The sequence below is a fragment of the Somniosus microcephalus genome, unplaced genomic scaffold (assembly GCF_052327205.1).
Source record: "Somniosus microcephalus isolate GS21.2 unplaced genomic scaffold, FLI_Smic_1.0 unresolved_chr9, whole genome shotgun sequence".
Classification (NCBI taxonomy): Eukaryota; Metazoa; Chordata; class Chondrichthyes; order Squaliformes; family Somniosidae; genus Somniosus; species Somniosus microcephalus.
The window spans coordinates 42,571,191-42,591,589 of NW_028225187.1; positions in this window are offsets into that span (position 1 = coordinate 42,571,191).

A 20,399-nucleotide genomic window follows, 5' to 3' on the forward strand; every position below is an offset into this window, starting at 1 on the left:
CAGGAGGGTAGATTATTATCTAAATGGCAATAGATTGGGAGATGGGGAAGTGCAGAGGGACCTGGGTGTTCTTGTGCACCAGTCACTGAAGGAGAGCATGCAGGTGCAACAGGCGATTAAGAAGGCAAATGGTATGTTGGCCTTCATATCAAGGGGGTTCGAGTATAGGAATAGGGATACCTTACTACAGCTGTACAAGGTGCTGGTGAGACCGCATCTGGAGTATTGTGTACAGTTTTGGTCGCCCCATCTGCGGAAGGATGTTCTTGCCATGGAAAGAGTGCAACGGCGATTCACCAGGCTGATACCTGGAATGGCGGGAATGACCTACGAAGAGAGATTAAATAGTTTGGGCTTGTACTCACTGGAGTTTAGAAGATTGAGAGGGGATCTCATCGAAACATATAAAATTATGGCAGGCCTGGACAGGCTGAATTCAGAGAGAATGTTTCCAATGGCCGGGGAGCACAGAACCAGGGGCCACAGTCTAAAAATAGCGGGCAAATCATTTAAAACAGAGATGAGGAAGAATTTCTTCACTCAAAGAGTGGTGAGCCTGTGGAATTCCCTGCCACAGAGGGCTGTGAAGGCTAATTCAATAAATATTTTCAAGAGAGAATTGGATATATTTCTGAAGGCTAAGGGGATTAAGGGTTACGGAGAAAAGGCGGGGACGGGGTACTGAACTGGTAAGATCAGCTATGATCTCAGACCAAGATCAGCCATGATCTCATTGAATGGCGGAGCAGGCTCGAAGGGCCGAATGGCCTACTCCTGTTCCTATCTCTATGTTTTCTATGTTTTCTATATTTTCAACACCATCATCAAGTTTGCAGATGATACCACGGTAGTAGGCCAGATCACCAACAAGGATGAGTCAGCCTACAGGGAGGAGGTCCAGCATCTCGTGAAGTGGTGTGCCAATTACAAACTGGCCCTTAACATCAAGAAAACCAAGGAAATCATTGTGGACTTCAGGAAGTCTAAAGGCAGAAGTCACACCCCCATCCACATCCATGGGGCTGTGGTGGAAAGGGTGGACAGCTTTAAGTTCCTCGGAGTCCACATCACTGAAGACATCTCCTGGTCCCTCAGTACCTCCTCTTTGGTAAAGAAGGCCCAGCAGCACCTATATTTCCTAAGGAGGCTGAAGGGATGTAACCTGTCACACCTGATCCTCTCTAACTTTTACCGCTGCACAATAGAGAGGATCCTGATGAACTGTATCACAATGTGGTATGGCAGCTGTAGTTCCTATGATCGGAAAGCCCTGCAGCGGGTAGTCAAAACTGCCCAACGCATTACCGGCACCCGGCTGCCGACCATAGGGAACATTTATCAGAAACGCTGTTTACGGAGGTCGCTGACCATCATCAAACACCCTACACACCCCAGCCACAGTTTGTTCACCCCGCTGCCATCTGGGAGACGCTACAGGTGCATTCGCACCCGAACAACCAGATTTAGGAACAGCTTCTTTCCCAGGGCTTTCATCCTACTGAACTCTGCAAATAAACTCTAAAGCCTGCACATCTGCCAATGCACTTTATTATGTTTATGTTTATGTATTACAAGCCAAATGAATGTCGAATGTTAAATGTCTTAATCTAAATATACACTCTCGGGAGCCGCAAGACTACATTTCGTTGTACTGCACTTATGCACTAACAATGACAATAAAGATGATTATTATTATTATTGTTATTATAATCTATTTTGTTTTTGATCTCCCGCAAGTGGAAACCTAATTTCACATTTACCCTGGACAAATGATTCATAATTAGATTGACCTCGATCAGATCACCTTTAAAACTTCTCTGTTCTAAAGAAAAGAGTCTAAAGCTGTTCAATCTTTCCCGAATGCTGTAATCTCATTTATGTTAGCATCTTGTAAATATTTTGTTCATTTTTTCCACTGATTCTGTGGCCTTTTCATAATGTGGAGGTCTGATCTGTGCAGCGTGAACAAGGTCCTATACAGGTTCAACATAACTTCACTAATTTGGAACACTACTCCCCTGAAATAAATCCAAGTGCTCTGTTAGCAGTTTTAATTTTTTTGCTGATCTGTGATGCTGCATTTAATTATATGTTCACCTTTACCATTAGTTCATTGTACTCTTCGCCACATTCAAGTTCTTATATTACACGGAATAGGTGACATTTCTATCAATGCATCACATCACATTTATTTATTTTAAAGTGAATTTGACACTTATCTTCCAAGTCTACAATTTTTCTATACTGTATTATGCTAATACAATACTGACGTCATCTTATTGTATTTGCATATTTAATTAAATCTGACTTTGCAAAAACAGAAAGAAACTTTCAAGACGACAAAAAGTTTACTCGCTACATTATTCATGTTACAGATTTGATAAACTCTTTCCTTCACTTATTGAAAACTATATGCAGCCAGTGAGGTATTTAAGAGGAAGATATTTTGAACACCCGTAGATAGTTAACACACCATTTGACAAATCTCTCATCTCCGAAAATGAGCCACTGCATTATTCCAAAAAAGTGCAGCAAGCAATTCAGTTAATCCGAAGTACATTGTGCCCTTCTCAGAGCAATAATACATTTTGCTAAATCTCTCCCTGTCTCTCTCTCTCTCTCTCTTATCTTAATTAATCCTTGAATGACTGCATTGTTGAAAATGTATTATCATTGATATCCAGAATTGATTAACAGGCACATTCTCTGAGCAACAGATTAATTATGTTGTCTGTAATTGATTAGAGGGGATATGACTGATTCGATAATTTAAAACGGTATATAGCTTCTTGTCCCAGGAAATAGACGACTGATGGCCGAATCCTTAAAACGTTCTCGGTCCCGAGGACACTTCTACAAATGTATATCCTTCCTACATCTAATAAATAGGCATTTTCAAGCGTAAATATTGTTTATTGTTCCAGCTTCATGCAAATCGAAATTAAGACATTGCTTTCAAACTTTTTTAATCAACTGCTTCGCATCGTAAATGTCACAAATGATAAGAGATGCCCACAGCATTAGAACAAAAGGAATAGGAGCAGGAGTAGGACATTTGGCTCTTGGAGCCTGCTCTGCCATTCAATAAAAGCATGGCTGATCTTCTACCTTACCTCCATTTTCCTGCAATATCCCCATATCACTTGATTAATTTAATATTCAAAAATCTATCGATCTCTGTCTTGAATATACTCAAAGACTGAACCTCCACAGCCGTCTGGGTTAGCGAATTCCAAAGATTCACCACTTCCTGAGTGAAGAAATGTCTCCTCATCTCAGTCCTGAATGGCCGACCCCTTATTCTGAGACTTTGACCCCTGGTTGTAGACTCGCCAGCCAGGGGAAACCTCCTCCCTGCATCAACCATGTCAAGTCCTGTAAGAAATGTGTATGCTTCAATGAGATCACCTTTCATTTTTTCTATACTCTAGATAATATTGGACGAATCTACTCAATCTCTCCTCATAGGACAATCCCCCCATCCCTGGAAACAGCCTGGTGAAACTCCGTTGCACCCCCTCTAAGGGAAGTATATCCTTCCTCCTGGAAGGAGACCAACACTGTACACAATGCTCCAGGTGTGGTCTCACCGGGGCCCTATATAATTGCAGTAAGACGTCTTTACTCTTAAACTCAAATCCTCTTGTAATAAAGGCCCTCATACAATTTGCTTTCCTAATTGCTTGCTGTACCTGCATGTTGACTTGCAGTGATTATTGTACAAGGACACCCACATTTCCCATTCTCCCGCCATTTAAACAATACTCTGCTTTTCTATTTTTCCTACCAAAAGGAATAACTTCACAAATTTCCACGTTATATTGCATTTGCCATATTCCTGCCCACTCATTCGCCTGTGTATATCCCCTTGGTACCTCCATACATCATCCTCACAACATACATTCCATGTTATGATTGAAGCAATTAGTATAAAACATGTTGCTACGTGTAACAGCTTGCATGTGAAAAGCATGCAATCCTTTATACCAACTAAAAAAAAACATGCTGAGCTAAAAAAAAAGGAGGCTATATAGTTGTAGATTTTTGTGTTTACCACTAGGGCATTAAGCATGTTCTGGGCAAAGCAGAAAATTGAAAATCCGGCGGGATGAATCGCCTGTAATAGAAACCACCTCATTTTCTATTTTGATATTAATGGAAAGGAACTCTGGCCAGTTCTGTTAGAGTTGTGCATAATATACTGCCGGAATTTCGAGCCTGCCGTTCGCCCTGGTAATGCTTAATCTCCAAGCGTTAATTACGAAAATCGCGTCCCTACTCCCACCATCCGTCCCGAGAAAGCAGTTGTCTCCACAGGTCTTGGTGAGTAACATATATCAAAGCTGCTGAGAACTTTTATTTCTTTTTCACTTCGGCATACACAATGCTGTCCGCAGCAGTGGCCAAGGCAGCTTCTTTCTGATTCAGAGCTTCCATATTCAAAGTAACATAGGTGAGTTCCTGGTGGTCACTCTCTGGTACATCAGCAGACGCTCCCTGCGATGAATAACATGAAGAAATGGCAGAAGTAGATAATATACGGATAATGTGTTTCTTTACTCCTCTCCAACTCTCGTCGCCTCGCAATATCAATATTTTTCTCTCTGTCTCACTTCCTCTGCCTCGCTCTCTCTCTCTCTCGCTCTCAGCTATCTTACTCTCCATCTAGCTCTCTGCCTTTGACTGTCTATCTTTCTCTGTGTGCTGTGTCTCACTGCAGCTTTCTCTCTCTCTTTCTCTCACTCTCTGTTTCTGTGTCTGTCTCTCTCAGAGTCTGTCTGTCTGTCTCTTTTGTATCTCACACCTCTGACTCTCGTTCATTCGTCTGTCTGTTCATTCTGTCTGTCTGTTCATTTTGTCTGGTCAGTCTGTCTGTCTGTCTGTTCGTTCTGTCTGTCTGTCTGTCTGTTTATCTGTCTGTCATTCTGTCTGTGTGTCTGTCGTTCTGTCTGTCTGTGGTTCTGTCTGTCTATCATTCTGTCTGTCTTTCGTTCTGTCTGTCTGTCGTTCTGTCTGTCTGTCGTTCTGTCTGTCTGTCGTTCTCTGTCTTTCGTTCTCTGTCTGTCGTTCTCTGTCGTTCTGTCTGTCATTCATTCTGCCTGTCGTTCTGCCTGTTGTTCTGCCTCTCTGTCTACCTATATATATTTCTATCTATATATCTATCTGTCTGTCTGTCTGTCTATCTATCTATAAATGTATCGATCTCTATCTCTGTGTCCATCTGTTCTTCTCTCGGTCTTGTCTTTCTCTCTCCTTCTCTCTCACTCACTCTCTATCTCGTTCTTTCACTCTCTCACTCTCCCTCGCTCACTATTCTGTAAGTTTCCGACTCTCTCTACAGGAGCCAGCTTATCGGTGTTTGCAAAGCAAGAGGCATAATGATTGGTATTTGAGAAAAATTGAACTTACGTTTTTGTCAGGATCTAAAGGAAGATTCGCAATCTCATCTGAAAAGAAGGACATTTATTTTGTGAAGTCTCTGCCTGTTTTTCCAGTGAGTTTCAAAGGGCTAGAATGCCAACTGGCTGCTCGGGCAGACAACTGCCGTTGCCATGCTTTATAGCAAATGCCTAGTTACTAAATTCCTTTAAAATCAGTTGATGGGCAGTTCATGCCCGCACTGAAAATCTTCCCCGATATTAAAAAATATCCTCAGTAATCACTCATTACCACAAATTTAGCGCAAAATTAAAATCATGTTTAGATATTTGTCTTTACCAAATGGGTAATAACAATCACAAGGCCACATTTCAGAAAGCAAAATATCGCAACAAGTATAACATGGCACTTCATTTCAAAGGAAGGGAAATCTGGCGGGTTACTTTACAAGCAGGGATCAGTGTTGGGGCCTCAGCTATTTACAATCTATATTAATGGGCGAGGTGAAGGGACCAACAGAAAACAGGGAGGGGGAGAAGTACCTGGACTCTATGTTTCAGGAGGTAGTCACAACTATGAAATTAATTAATTCAGATGGAGTCCGTGGTCAGGGACAGGATGGTGTGACTATAAGTGAGGCAGGTACGGGGATCCAGGAGGTAGTGTTGAAGGAGCCGCAGCCCATGCTCTTGTCAAACAGGTTCGAGGTACTTACTCCCTGTGAGGGACGGAACGGGGACTGCAGGAAGGATGAGCAACCTGGCCACAGCACCGTGGAACAGGGGGCCATTCAAGTGAGGGGAGTAAAAAGAAATGTTGTAGTGGTAGGGGATAGTATCATTAGGGGGATAGATAGGGTTCTCTGCAGTCGAGGGCGGGAGTCCTGAAGGCTGTGTTGCCTGCCCGGTGCCAGGGTTAAGGACATCTCTTCTGGGCTGGAAAGAAACTTGGAGTGGGAGGGGGAGGATCCAGTTGTCGTGGTCCATGTTGGTACAAATGACGTAGATAGGACAAGGAAGAAGGTTCTGTTAAAGGAGTATGAGCAGCTAGGGGTCAAATTAAAAAACAAGACCTCAAGGATAATAATCTCTGGATTATTAACTGAGCCACCAGCGAATTTGGCTAGGATAAATAAAATTAGAGAGTTAAATGTATAGCTCGAAGACTGGTGTGGGAAAAATGGGTTTTGCTTCTTGGGACACTGGCACCAGTACTGGGACAGCAGGGAGCTGTTCCATTGGGACGGACTTCACTTGGCCAGTGCTGGGACTAGAATCCTAGCGAATCATATAACTAGAGCTGTAGAGAGGGCTTTAAACTAATTAGTGGGGGGAAGGTTTCTAGAGAGCAAATAATAAAAATGACAACGGGGAAGGTTATAGACTTAGGTAGCAGTGGGGGAATTAAAAACCAGAGCGTGTCAGAAAGGGACAGAAGGTATGGAGTAAAAGATACAGTAGCAAAAGGGGAAAAAGCAGGAACTAAGTGTCACAAAACGTATTTGAAATTTCTTTATCTGAATGCACGTAGCATTTGTAACAAAATGGACGAGTTAATGGCACAAATAACTACATATGGGTATGATCTTGTGGCCATTACAGAAACATGGCTGCAGGGTGACCATGACTGGGAATTAAACATACCAGGCTATTTAACAATCAGAAAGGACAGGCAAAAAGGAAGGGGAGGTGGGATGGCTATGTTAATTAAGGATGGAATCACTGTAATACAGAGAAATGATATTGGGTCAAAGGATCAGGATAGTGCAACAGTTTGGGTGGAGATAAGGAATAATAAGGGGAAAAAACACTAGTGGGCTTGTCTATAGGCCTCCGAACAGTTGCAACTCTGTTGGACGGAGTATCAATCAGGAAATAGTTGAGGCTTATAATAAGGGAACAGATATAATTATGGGGGATTTTAACTATCATATTAACTGGACAAATCAAATTGGGCAGGACAGCCTTGAGGAGGAGTTCATTGGGTGTATTAGGGATGGGTTTCTTGAGCAGTGTGTAACTGAACCGACCAGGGCGCAAGCAAACTTAGATTTGGTCCTGTGTAATGAGACAGGATTAATTAGAAATGTCCTAGAAAAGGATCCTCCATATTCAATTAGAGGGTGAGAAGGTTGGATCTCAAACAAGCGTGCTGAGGTTGAATAAAGGAGACTATGCAGGTATGAGAGCGGAATTGATTAGAGTGGACTGGGAAAATAGATTAAAGGGTAAGACGGTACATGATCAGTGGTGTACATTTAAGGAGTTATTTTAAAACTTCCAAAAAATATATATTCCACTTAGGAAAAAAGGGCGTAAAAGAAAAGATAGCCATCCCTGGCAAAGTAAGGTAATTAAGGATAGTATCCGACTAAAAATAAGGGCATATAAGTTAGCCAAATCTAGTGGGAGGATAGAAGATTGGGAAGTCTTTAAAAGACAACAAAAAATAACTAAAAGATTGATTAAGAAATGGAAGATAGATTATGAATGTAAATTAGCAAAAAATATAAAAACAGATAGCAAAAGTTTCTATAGTTATATAAAAAGTAAAAGGGTGGCTATAGTAAATGTTGGACCCTTAGAGGATGAGACTGGGAAATTAATGGTGGGAAACATGGAGATGGCAAAAACACTGAACAAATATTTTGTATCAGTCTTTAAGGTAGAGGACACTAAGAATATCCCAACACTGGACAAACAGGGGGCTCTAGTGGGGGTGGAGCTAAATATGATTAAAATCACTAAGGAAGTGGTACTCGGTAAAATAATGGGACTCAAGGCGGATAAATCCCCTGGACCTGATGGCTTACATTCTAGGGTCTTGAGGGAAGTGGCGGTAGAGATTCTGGATGCATTGGTAATAATTTTCCAAAACTCCCTGGACTCAGCAAAGGTCCTGGCAGATTGGAAAACTGCTAATGTAACACCCTTATTTAAAAAGGGTAGTAGGCAGAAGGCTGGAAACTATAGACCTGTTAGCCTAACATCTGTGGTTGGTAAAATTTTAGAGTCCATTATTAAGGAGACAGTAATGAGATATTTGGATGAACATAATTTAATCGGACAAAGTCTGCATGTTTTTATGAAGGGGAAGTCATGTCTGACAAATTTGCTTGAGTTCTTTGAGGAAGTAACATACAGGGTGGATAAAGGGGAACCAGTGGACGCATTGTATTTAGACTTCCAAAAGGCATTTGACAAGGTGCCATACAAAAGATTATTGCTCAAGATAAAAAATCACGGGATTGGGGGTAATATTCTGGCATGGGTGGAGAATTGGCTATTTAACAGAAAGCAGAGAGTTGGGATAAATGGTTCATTCTCAGACTGGCAATCAGTAACTAGTGGTGTTCCGCAGGGGTCCGTGCTGGGTCCCCAACCCTTTACAATCTATATTAACGATTTGGAGGAGGGGGCCGAGTGTAACATATTAAAGTTTGCAGATGATACAAAGATGGGAGGGAAAGTAGTGAGTGAGGAGGAAATAAAAAACCTGCAAGGGGACATAGACAGTCTAAGTAAGTGGGCAGAGATTTGGCAGTTGGAATACAATACTGGAATGTGTGAGGTTATGCACTTTGGCAGGAAAAATCATAGAGCAAGTTATTATCTTAATGGCAAGAAACTGGAAAGTGCTGTAGTACAAAGGGATCTGGGGGTCCTGGTGCACGAAACTCAAAAAGTTAGTATGCAGGTGCAGCAACTGATCAAGAAGGCAAATGGAATGTTGGCTTTTATTGCTAGGGGGATAGAATATAAAAACAGGGAGGTATTGCTGCAGTTGTACAAGGTATTGGTGAGACCGCACCTGGAATACTGCATACAGTTTTGGTGTCCTTACTTAAGAAAAGACATACTTGCTCACTCGGTTAATCCCGGGGATGAGGGGGTGGACATATGAGGAGATGTTGAGTAGATTTGGACTCTACTCATTGGAGTTCAGAAGAATGAGAGGAGATCTAATTGAAACATATAAGATTGTGAAGGGGCTTGATCGGGTGCATGCAGTGAGGAGTTTCGCAATGATGGGTGAAACTAGAACTAGGGGGCATAATCTTCGAATAAGGGGCTGCTCTTTCAAAACCATGATGAGAGACACATCTTCACTCAGAGGGTAGTAGGTCTGTGGAATTTGCTGCCCGAGAAAGCTTTGGAAGCTACATCATTAAATAAATTTAAAACAGAAATAGACAGTTTCCTAGAAGCAAAGGGAATTAGGGGTTATGGGGAGCGGGCAGGAAATTGGACATGAGACGAGGTCCGGAACGGTCATGGCCCTGTGTGTAGCGAAGCGGGCCCAGGGGCCGTGTAGCCTGGTCCTGCTCCTACTTCTTGTGTTCTAATTCTGTGTTAGATTTCAGGAGATGGTTCTATTCACAGGGATTAGTGGAGACATCGAACAGGCTGCCAGCTAGGTGTCCTTTAAGAGTAAATTGGGCCTGTTCCTGGCTGGGGTGGAGATCACCTTTTACAGAAGGTAAGTACTGTAGGAAATATAGGGACAGAGTGATCTCCTGGACGAGTTTCGATCGCCTAGATGGGGCGGAGAGGAATTTCCCAGATTTTATTCCCCAAATTGGCCATTGGGTTTTTTATCTGGTTCTTCGCCTCTCCCAGGAGATCACATGGGTTCGGGTGCGATGGCGAGTGATAGTAGATTTGATGTTAGGATCAGATCAGCCATGATCTTATTCAATGATGGAGCAGGCTCGAGGGGCCGATTGGCCTACTCCTGCTCCTATTTCTTATGTTCTTATGTTCTTAAATGTATCCAAAATTGATCACAATACAATGCAAAGTGGGACAGTAAACTGTGAGGAGAACTAAAAGAGTCTGCAGAGGGATGCAGATAGATTAAGTCAGTGGGCATTAAGGTGGCAGACCAACTGTAATGTAGGGAAATGTGAGGTTATTTACTTTGGTAGAAAGAATAGAAAAACAGAATATTTTATTAACGATGAGAAACTTTCAAATGTTGGTGTTCAGAAAGATTTGGGTGTCCACGTGCAAGGAACACAGAGAACTAGCATAAAGGTACAGCAAGCAATATGTAATGGAAATGGCATGTCGGCCTTTATTGCAAGGCGGGTTGGAGTATAAGAGTAAGGACGTCTTGCTACAATTGTACAGAGCCTTGGTGAGACCACACCTGGAGTACTGTGCACAGTTTTGGTCTCCTTATCTGAGGAAGGATATACTTGCCTTGGAGGCGGTGCAACGAAGGTTCATTAGATTGATTACTGGGATGAGAGGGCTGTCCTATGATGAAGGATTGTTTAGAATGGGCCGATATTTCTGGAGTTTAGAAGAATGAGAGGTGATCTCATTGAAACATACAAGATTCTGAAGGGGATTGACAGGGTAGATGCTGAGAGGATGTTTTGCCTGGCTGGAGTGTCTGGAACTAGGGGGCATAGACTCAGGATAAGGGGTCGGCCATTTAAGACAAAATACGGAGGAAATCTTCACTCTGACGGTTTTGAATCTATGAATTCTCTACCCCAGAGGGCTGCAGATGCTCAGTCGTAGAGTATAATCAAGGCTGAAATAGATACATTTTTGGAATCTAGGACAATCAAGGGATATGGAGATCTGGCGGGAAAGTGGAGTTGAGGTCGATGATCAGCCATGATCTCATGGACAGGCGGAGAAGGCACGAGGGGCCGAATTGCCTAAACCAGCTCCTGTTTATTATGTTATTGTGTTCTTATGTAGGCATGCGTCCCTTCGATGGAGCTAGTACCTTTTCCACCCCGTTCAGATGGTGCCAGGTAGCCAGGCTCCAAAGAGCTAAATTTGAATCCACGACATTATTAATTGATTCACATATTTGGGGGACAAATTTGTACATGGGTGTGACGCAATAAAGGCATTATCGCTCCTGTCATCTGTAATCCGCTCAAGTCTTCAATCAGTTCCATTAACTTGAATAGATTGGAATATCAGACGTGTCGTACAACTGTTCACATTCAAAGGCATTACCATCGCTGAATCCCCCACTATCAACATCCTGGGGGTCACCATTAACCGAAAACTTAACTGGACCAGCCACATAAATACTGTGGCAACAAGAGCAGGTCAGAGGCTAGATATTCTGCGGCGAGTGTCTCAACTCCTGACTCCCCAAAGCCTTTCCACCATCGACAAGGCACAAGTCAGGAGTGTGATGGAATTCTCTCCACTTGCCTGGATGAGTGCAGCTCCAACAACACTCAAGGAGCTCGACACCATCCAAGACAAAGCAACCCCTTTGATTGGCACCCCATCCACCACCTTAAACATTCACTCCCTCCACCACCGGTGTACCATGGCTGCAGTGTGTACCATCTACAAGATGCACTGCAGCAACTCGCCAAGGCTTCTTTGGCAGCACCTCCCAGACCCGCGACCTCTTCCACCTCGAAGGACAAGGGCAGCAGGCGCACGGGAACACCACCACCTTCAAATTCCCCTCCAAGTCACACACCATCCTGACTTAGAAGTATATCGCCGATCATTCAACGTCACTGGTCAAAATCCTGGAACGCCCTCCCTAACAGCTCTGTGGGAGCACCTTCACCACACGGACTGCAGTGGTTCAAGAATGCGGCTCAGCCCCACCTTCTCAAGGGCAACTAGGGATGGGCAATAAATGCTGGCATTGCCAGCGATGCCCTGATCCCATAAATTAATTTTTAAAAATGTGAATCCGCCTGTTTGTTTACAGGCCCGTGTCAAATTTCACCCGCATTGTATCTAATTCAATCGTATGCAGGGTATTATTTTGCATTTTTCATTCCATATTATTTACACCAGTGCATTAATAACTAAAAGCCGATCCAGCTACAAGTATTACAAATTAAGCCATTAAGATATCTGTCACTGTTAGCGTCGCATAGAATCATATTGACCTGGATCTTACGGTCGGCAGCGTAACTACTCCAAACGCAATGCGCACTTAGCTCAATGTGCCAAGCACTTCCTCCGAGCTTTACACGGAAACTACAAAAATTGCCTGAGCAAAATCTGAAAATGCTTCCCTTTCCGGCCGCATATAGCTTTTAGAAATTCTTGGAATTGACAGGCGGTATGTGTCACGCCCTGCGCCTGTTTGCATAAGCTGTTAAAATTGTAATGTTGCTGAGCAATTAGCCCTAATCTTTGGCCAGCAATTAGAATATCCCCATCGGTGCAAATCATCTGTCAAGTCGGAACGGAACAGAGAGCAATTTCGGGATGATGTGCACCTGCATTCGCATGTGGAAATTCCGAACGTGCTGCACATTTCCATGGCAAATTCTGGCCCATTATAATTAACCTTTTTCATTAAAGCAACACTGCACTTACACGTGTTATCAGCGTCTTCGTGACTCGTAACTCCACCTGCAGAGGCTGCCCTACTGTAACATACACAAACATGTTATATTATCCTAAATATAGCCCCAAATTAATGTTTAGTCTCTGCACCATTACCTAAGATGCAATGAACTTGAGTGATTAAAGTATAATTGCATAATTTGCATAAAACTATGAGTATCAAAATAAAGCGTGTCTCATGGTGTTCTCACCTCTCAATATTTTGCCTTCTTAATTGTCCTGCAAGGTAACAATGGGAACATATAAATCACTATGTTAAATTTCGCAATAAAGTGACCCAAACTATCAAAATTTCCACTGTTCAATATTAATACAAGTGAAGTAGATTCAATTGTTTAATATGCACCCTTCCCAGAAGAAATCAAGGAATGGAGACGTGCATACGCACAAAAGGTGCAAGAAAATATGGAATGAGAAAGAAAAAAACAGTTTCCTCTACTTGGTTACCTCAGCAACAACGCGAACTGCTTGCTGTTATAGGTCTAGAAATTCGTCTCTTCCTACCCCAAAATATTGACAGCAAAGTCGGAAGCTATTACCACCTTAAATAGTATTGGGCCTAAATTTGCGTTGGAAGTGTACCTCCAGAGTACGCCTCCGACCCGAAAAATAAATCCAAAAGTACCTGCTGGCTCTCAGGAAGGATATACTTGCCTTGGAGGTGGTGGATCGAAGGTTCACTAGATTGATTCCTGGGATGAGAGGGCTGTCCTATGGTGAGAGATTGTGTAGAATGGGCCTGTACTCTCTGGAGTTTAGAAGAATGAGAGGTGATCTCATTGAAACATTCAAGATACTGAGGGGGATTGACAGGATAGATTCTGAGAGGTTGTTTCCCCTGGCTGGGGAGTCTAGAGCTAGGGGTCATAGTCTCAGGATAATGGGTTGGCCATTTAAGACTGAGATGAGGAGGAATTTCTTCACTCAGAGGGTTGTGAATCTTTGGAATTCTCTGCCCCAGAGGGCTGTGAATGTTGAGTCTTTGAGTATATTCAAGGCCGAGATCGATAGATTTTTGGACTCTAGTGGAATCAAGGGATGTGGAGATTGGGCGGGAAAGTGGAGTAGAGGTCGATGATCAGCCATGATCTTTTTGAATGGGGGAGAAGGCTCTAGGGGCTGTATGGCTTACTCCTGCTCTTACTTATTATGTTCTTCTGTCACGGGCATCGGAGTTGTTGCGTCCTTGGGCTGCATAAAGGCCCACGGATCCCAGTTAGGCAAGCGGTTAGGAAGCGTCCCTCGGTACACGTGAGCCAGATCAACACCCCATAATAGACTGATGAACAAGGTCAGAGAATGCGGAGTCAGGGGACAAGCAGCAGACTGGATTGCTGGCTGTCTTCAGGACAGAAAGCTTGGAGCAGGAGTAACGTGTAGCTGCTGAGAATGGCAGGTGTGTCTAGAACGAGGGGTCACAGTCTCAGGATACGGAGTAGGACGTTTAGGACTGAGATGAGGAGAAATTTCTTCACACAGAGGGTGGTGAACCTGTGGAATTCTCTACCACAGAAGGCTGTGGAGGACAAGTCACTGACTCTATTTAAGAAGGAGATAGATAGATTTCTATACACAAAAGGCATCAAGCGGTATGGGAATATGGTATTGAGATAGAGGATCAGCTATGATCATATTGAATGGTGGAGAAGGCTCGAAAGGCTGAATGGCCTACTCCATGTTTCTATGTCTCTATAGAGGCTACGGGATTTTTTCCGTCCACCTGAGAGGGCAGACTTGGTTTAATATCTCATCTGAAAGACGGCACCTCCGACAGTGCAGCACTTCTTCAGCACTGCACTGAGGACTGTCAGCATGGATTTTTGTGCTCAAGCTTCTGGAGTGGGACTTGAACCCACAAACTTCGGACTCAGGCGAACTGAACCACAGCTGACACTATGAAGGGTAAAGGGTAGCTATTCACAGTGGCAAAAGCTGGGTAGTGGTGTTCCACACGGATCAGTGCTGGGACCACTGCTGTTCACAATTTACATTAACGAATTAGACTTTGGAATCAGAAACACAATTTCTAAGTTTGTGGACGACACCAAATTTGGGGGGAAAGTCAATACTGAGGAGGACTGTGATTTCTGTGACTGCAACAAGTTACAGGAGGACATTAAAAAACTTGGAGAATGGGCATGTAATTGGCACATGAATTTCAACACGGAAAAATGTGATGTATTACATTTTGGGAGGGAGGTCACTGATCACTTGGAGGATGTGAGGCTAGGTCATGTAGAGGAATAACGGGAGCTAGGAGTACAAATACACAAATCTGTAAAAGTTGCGACACAGGTTAGCAAGGCAATAAAAAAAGCAACCCAAGCACTACGGTTTATTTCTAGAGGGATAGAATTGAAATGTAGGGAAGTTATGCTAAACCTGTATTGAACATTGGTTAGACCACACTTGGAGTCGTCGTCGTACGTGTCTTCACACTGTTCCCTTTGGGGAACAGTATGAAATGGTGGAAGGATTTCTGGCCTCAATTAACGCTCCTTCCATGACCGTAACCATCTTCGTACCAGCCATTAGAGTGGTTAGTCCTATGGCGGGAGGGTTTTACGGGCTCCCACAACCCATATGAGGGGGGGGCCACCCACACCCACGGATGCAAGTATCCCACTGGATGTCAACCCAGAATTTAGAGCCGGAGCTCCGACTCCACTTGCCGGGACTGTCTGGAGCGGGGTTCGAAACCCTACACCTTCTGGCCCAGCGGCGGGGATGCTACCGCTACGCCAAAGGCCCACTCCCACTTGGAGTACTGTGTACATTTCTTTCGCCATATTATAAAAAGGGTATAGAGGCACTGGAGAGGGCGCAGAGAAGATTTACAAGGATGATACCAGAAATGTGAGGGTATACCTATCACGAAAGGATGAACAGGCTGGGTCTCTTTTCTCTTGAAAAAAGAAGGCTGAGGGGTGACCGAATAAAGATCTTTAAAATTATGAAATGTTTCGATAGAGTGGATATAGAGAGAATGTTTCCACTTGTGGGGAAGAGCATAACTAGAGGCCATCAATATAAGGTAGTCACCAAGAAATCCAATTGGGAAGTCAGGAGAAACTTCTTTACCAAAAGAGTGGTGAGAATGTGGAACTCGCTAACACAGGGAGTGGTTGAAGTGAATAGTATAGATGTATTTCAGGGAGTCTGGACAAACATATGAGGGAGAAGGGAATAGAGGGTTACGCTGAGAGATCTAGATGAGGAAAGATGGGAGGAGGCTCGAGTGGAGCATAAACGCCGGCATGGACTGGTTGGGCCGAATGGCCTGTTACTTTGCCGTATATCCTATGTAATCATATGTAAACACATTAGAAGGGAGAATCTCCATAAGCAAATGAGAAATCCCCAAATAAATAAGTAATTTACACAATTCTAATAAAAATAAATATTCTCATGTTCAAAATTAATTAAAAGCTCCAAATTAAGCATTTAAAATAAATATTGAATTGTCCGAAAAATAATTTTAATCCAGGCCAAAATTTGGATGAACTAACTTTAAAGGTTTTTGTATATTTTTATCATTTAGAAAATGTAATTTAACATCTATTTTTACCCTTATGCTGGTTAAAGCAGGCCCAGTGCTCAAAGCAGGCGTCAGTGTTTTCCTGGGCACTCACTGAAGTAGATGAGTCACCTCAGGAGTAGTGACCACCAAATGACACGGTTCCAGGTCCAAATAGAAAGAGAAAAGGTTTATGCAAAGATGAGTGAGCAGGTTGAGGCAAGGTGGAAAGACAGAGCTTGACAGACAGGACTGTAGATCAGCAATGGGATTTTGTTTTATATTGCAAGGGCACGTAATAAATATTTGAAAAAAAAAGAGAGCAATTCTGGACCCGCTGTGTGCACAGTTTCTTTTTAATCCCGAGATAGTCAAATCCAAATCTGCTCCAGCAATAGAGTTTTTTTTATGGCGCATGCGATGATCACCTGGACAGGTACCAAATTCCAGTTTATCGTGCACGGGCAGCGTTATGCCGAAACCTGGAACTTGCGGGGCCATTCTGGGGGCTTCCCGATGGTGTGTACACTGTGCATATGCCGTCATCGGCCCCACAATATCCGGCCCAATATTTTCCAATGATCCGACTAGGCAGAGAAGCCTTTCCAAAGCATGCAGTCAGAACTCTTCTACATTTGCCTTACCGTCACCTTTCACACTGTTAATGCTGGACTGGGTTTGCAGGCTGTTTGCAAGGCCCGACCAGTTTTTCGATGATCTTAGTTCACGTGAAAATTTGCACTTTTTTTCCCCCACGATCACTTACTTCTCTTTGCAAGCAAGAACCAGGTCAACGCCACAACCAGTAAAACGATGGACCCAGCAGTACATCCCAGACCAATGTTGAGCAATAAACTGTTATCTGCATCTATACAGAGATAGAAAGATGGAAGATTGCTAAGATTTCATCAGCACACAAGAAATGTCAGCATTTACTTCCAGCTGAATGTCCAGTGCATAAAAGGGCACTAGATGATATTCTCTGCTTGACTGACTGCTTTGCGTCAGTGACACCTTCTACCTCACGCCCGAAATTAAGTTCATTTGACATGAGTATGATTATATGGGGGTGAAATTGAACATGGGAAGAAAATTCAAAGAAAACGTCAGTATGGCACTGTTCGATTATTTTACGCCCCGTTTGAGATCCAGTTACATTGCACTCGAAATTCCATGTGGGCGGTGGCGCAGGATCGGCGATATCAGATGGGCCATCGTTTATATGAAGCTCCTGATATTCAATTCCATTGCTGACCAATACAGTCAATATGGCGCCCGTCCTGCGCCAATGACCGAATCATATTTCTAAGCCCCATATCCTCACATCTCTCTGTATAGAGGGACTTTTCCTGCTGTCTCCCCTCTAATATTGTATTTACTACACTTCCTTATAGACCCCTAACTATTGACACTAGTTTGCTTCTATCATAATTTTAAATTATCATAGAAGCCAACTTCCGTGCTTTCATAATTTAAAAAACATAGGCCCAGAAATTCGGGTCCCCACGGATGAGTACGCACGGGGTACTCACCCGTAGGCCCAATGGAAGTGCCGATTTCATTCATGCACTGCGCATGCACGAGAAACTGGAACTTCTGTTCCCTTGAAGGAAAGGGTTCACAGGTGGAACGCCTGCGCCGGAGAGGCAGCGCGTGCGGATCGAACTTACATTTTTTTTTGCAGGTTTCTCCGGGAGGGTAAGTCTCCAGAAGTTAAACTTTTAAAAACAGATGCAAGGCCTGATTTTAACAAGGTAAGTGGTGAATTAATTACAATTAAAATATTTTTTCAACAGGCTTATTATTTTTAAATACTTTAAAGAAAGGTAAGTTTATTTTTAGCCCCGTTAGAAAATGTAATTAATTTTTTCGAAAATTAAATTATTGTTTAAAACAGTTATTTTTCTGCCCTTGCAGCGCGTTCCTATGCAGAGCTAGACAGATAGCTAACAACTTGATATCTTCCCATAAAAATCACAAGGCTTGACTTTTCTTGTAAAGCTTTACTGAAAGATTCTTATTGTAAAACTGAAAAACAACACAGAAATGGAAGCACACATTAGTATACAAGCGCATAACTGATATGCATACACAAATTTAGGTACGCCTGAGCAACACAGTACATTTGGCATGTAAATTACCAAACACGTGGAAACACAGCTTACTGTGAATACACATTTAGCAAACTGGAAGGCATTCTCTTTATATTAGCCCTGTACATAGTGCACCAAAATGCAGCTACTAGTTAACCAGCTAGACAGAGAGCGAGCACTTCACGGCTAGCTGTGTAAGTTTGCTTACAGAGAAAAGTTACAAACTAAACATTTTCTGCAACATACAGTATACACTAATCATCTATAACATTCTCAAGTACTTACAGACAAATAATATCCAAGACTCAGGCATGGGAACAATACAACTTCCCAGAGCATGTGCTGCTGTAGGTCTGTAGTTTACTTTACTGCACTTACTGTGCTTTACAGCACTTTACTGCACTTGTACTGCAGTTGCTAGGTACCAAATAGCCACTAGGTGGCAGCACACAACGGGAATCGACCCAACTTACTCAAACCCCTGAATTAACTGGAAAACTAACATAAATTGCTACAGAGAGACAGCACACTCCCCGCTTGGTACAATTCCATTGTACCACTACAGATACAAAATAAACCTAAAGAAAACGTCCTTTGGCTGCAAACATACTCAGAATCCGTTCTCTAGGTTTCTTCAGAAAGGAGGACTACGATCTCTGAGACTGGCCTCAGAAGCACTTTGACAGTCCCCTCCTTGACAATCTTCACCTCCACCTTATGGACCCTCTTGTCCCTGCTCGGCAGAGTTTTGACAACCAGTCCCACTGGCCATTCATTTCTGTGTGCTTGGCTGTCTTTCAGCAAGACAACATCTCTCACTTTGACATTTGGCTTGTCTTCTGTCCATTTCCTACGGCTCTGTAGGGTGGACAAATACTCTCCTCTCCATCTCTTCCAAAAAGTGTCTGCAAGACACTGGACTTACTTCCACTACTTCCTGTGCAGCTCAGCCATGTCAAAGTTTCCAGAGGGGGCTGAAATAGCACTCATCTTTTGAGTCAGGAGCATCGTTGGGGTGAGGACTGCAGGCATGTCTGGGTCGGTGGACACCGGCACCAGGGGTCTTGCATTCATGATCGCCATGACTTCATCCATGAAAGTGCTTAAGACGTCGTGTGTGAGACAAGTTGGTCCCGTCCGAAGCAGCATAGCATCCAGAATATGCCTGGCAACACCGATGAGCCTCTCCCATGAACCACCCATGTGGGATGAATGCGGGGGGGGAGTAAACACCCACGTGCACCCTTTCTTTTGGAGGTAGCTTCCTACCGCTGCATCGTCCGTGTGGATCTCCAACTCCTTACAGGCACCCACTAAGTTAGTCCCTCTGTCAGAGCGGAGAAGTTTGTCTGGACCACGGATTGAGAAAAACCTCCTCAGTGCATTGATAAAGCTGTCTGTTGACATGGATTCGATCAGCTCAATGTGCACAGCTCTGGTAGACATGCACGTAAAGAGCACCGCCCAGCACTTGCTGCCTGCACTACCTCCTCTTGTGCAATGCGTCATGATGGTCCATGGCCCAAAGACGTCAAGGCCCACGCTGGTGAATGGAGGCTCTGGAGTGAGTCTGTCAGCGGGCAAGTCTGCCATCTTTTGGTCCTCTAACCTCCCTCATAGCTTGCGGCAGGTAACACACTTGTGGATAACGGAAGAAACCAGACGCTTGCTCCCGATTATCCAGTATCCGGCTGCTCGGATAGCTCCTTCTGTTATGTGTCGTCCTTGGTGAGCCACCTGCTCATGATAGTATCTCACGAGTAGTGTGGCAATGTGATGGGTGTGCGGGATGATCAGAGGGTGCTTTTCTTCTCTTGACAAGTCTGCGGATGATATGCGCCCTCCGACCCGGAGCAAACCATCTTCATCTGTAACTGGGTTGAGCTTTTTAAGTGGGCTTTGCTTGGGGAATGTCTGTCCCTCTTCAAGACATTTGAATTCCTCCTTGAAGGCATCATGCTGGACCGAACGAATGATCATACCTTTGGCTTGTGAAAGCTCACTTGTGCTTCATACTTCTTTAGAAGATTTCCATCCTTTGTGTTCTATGTT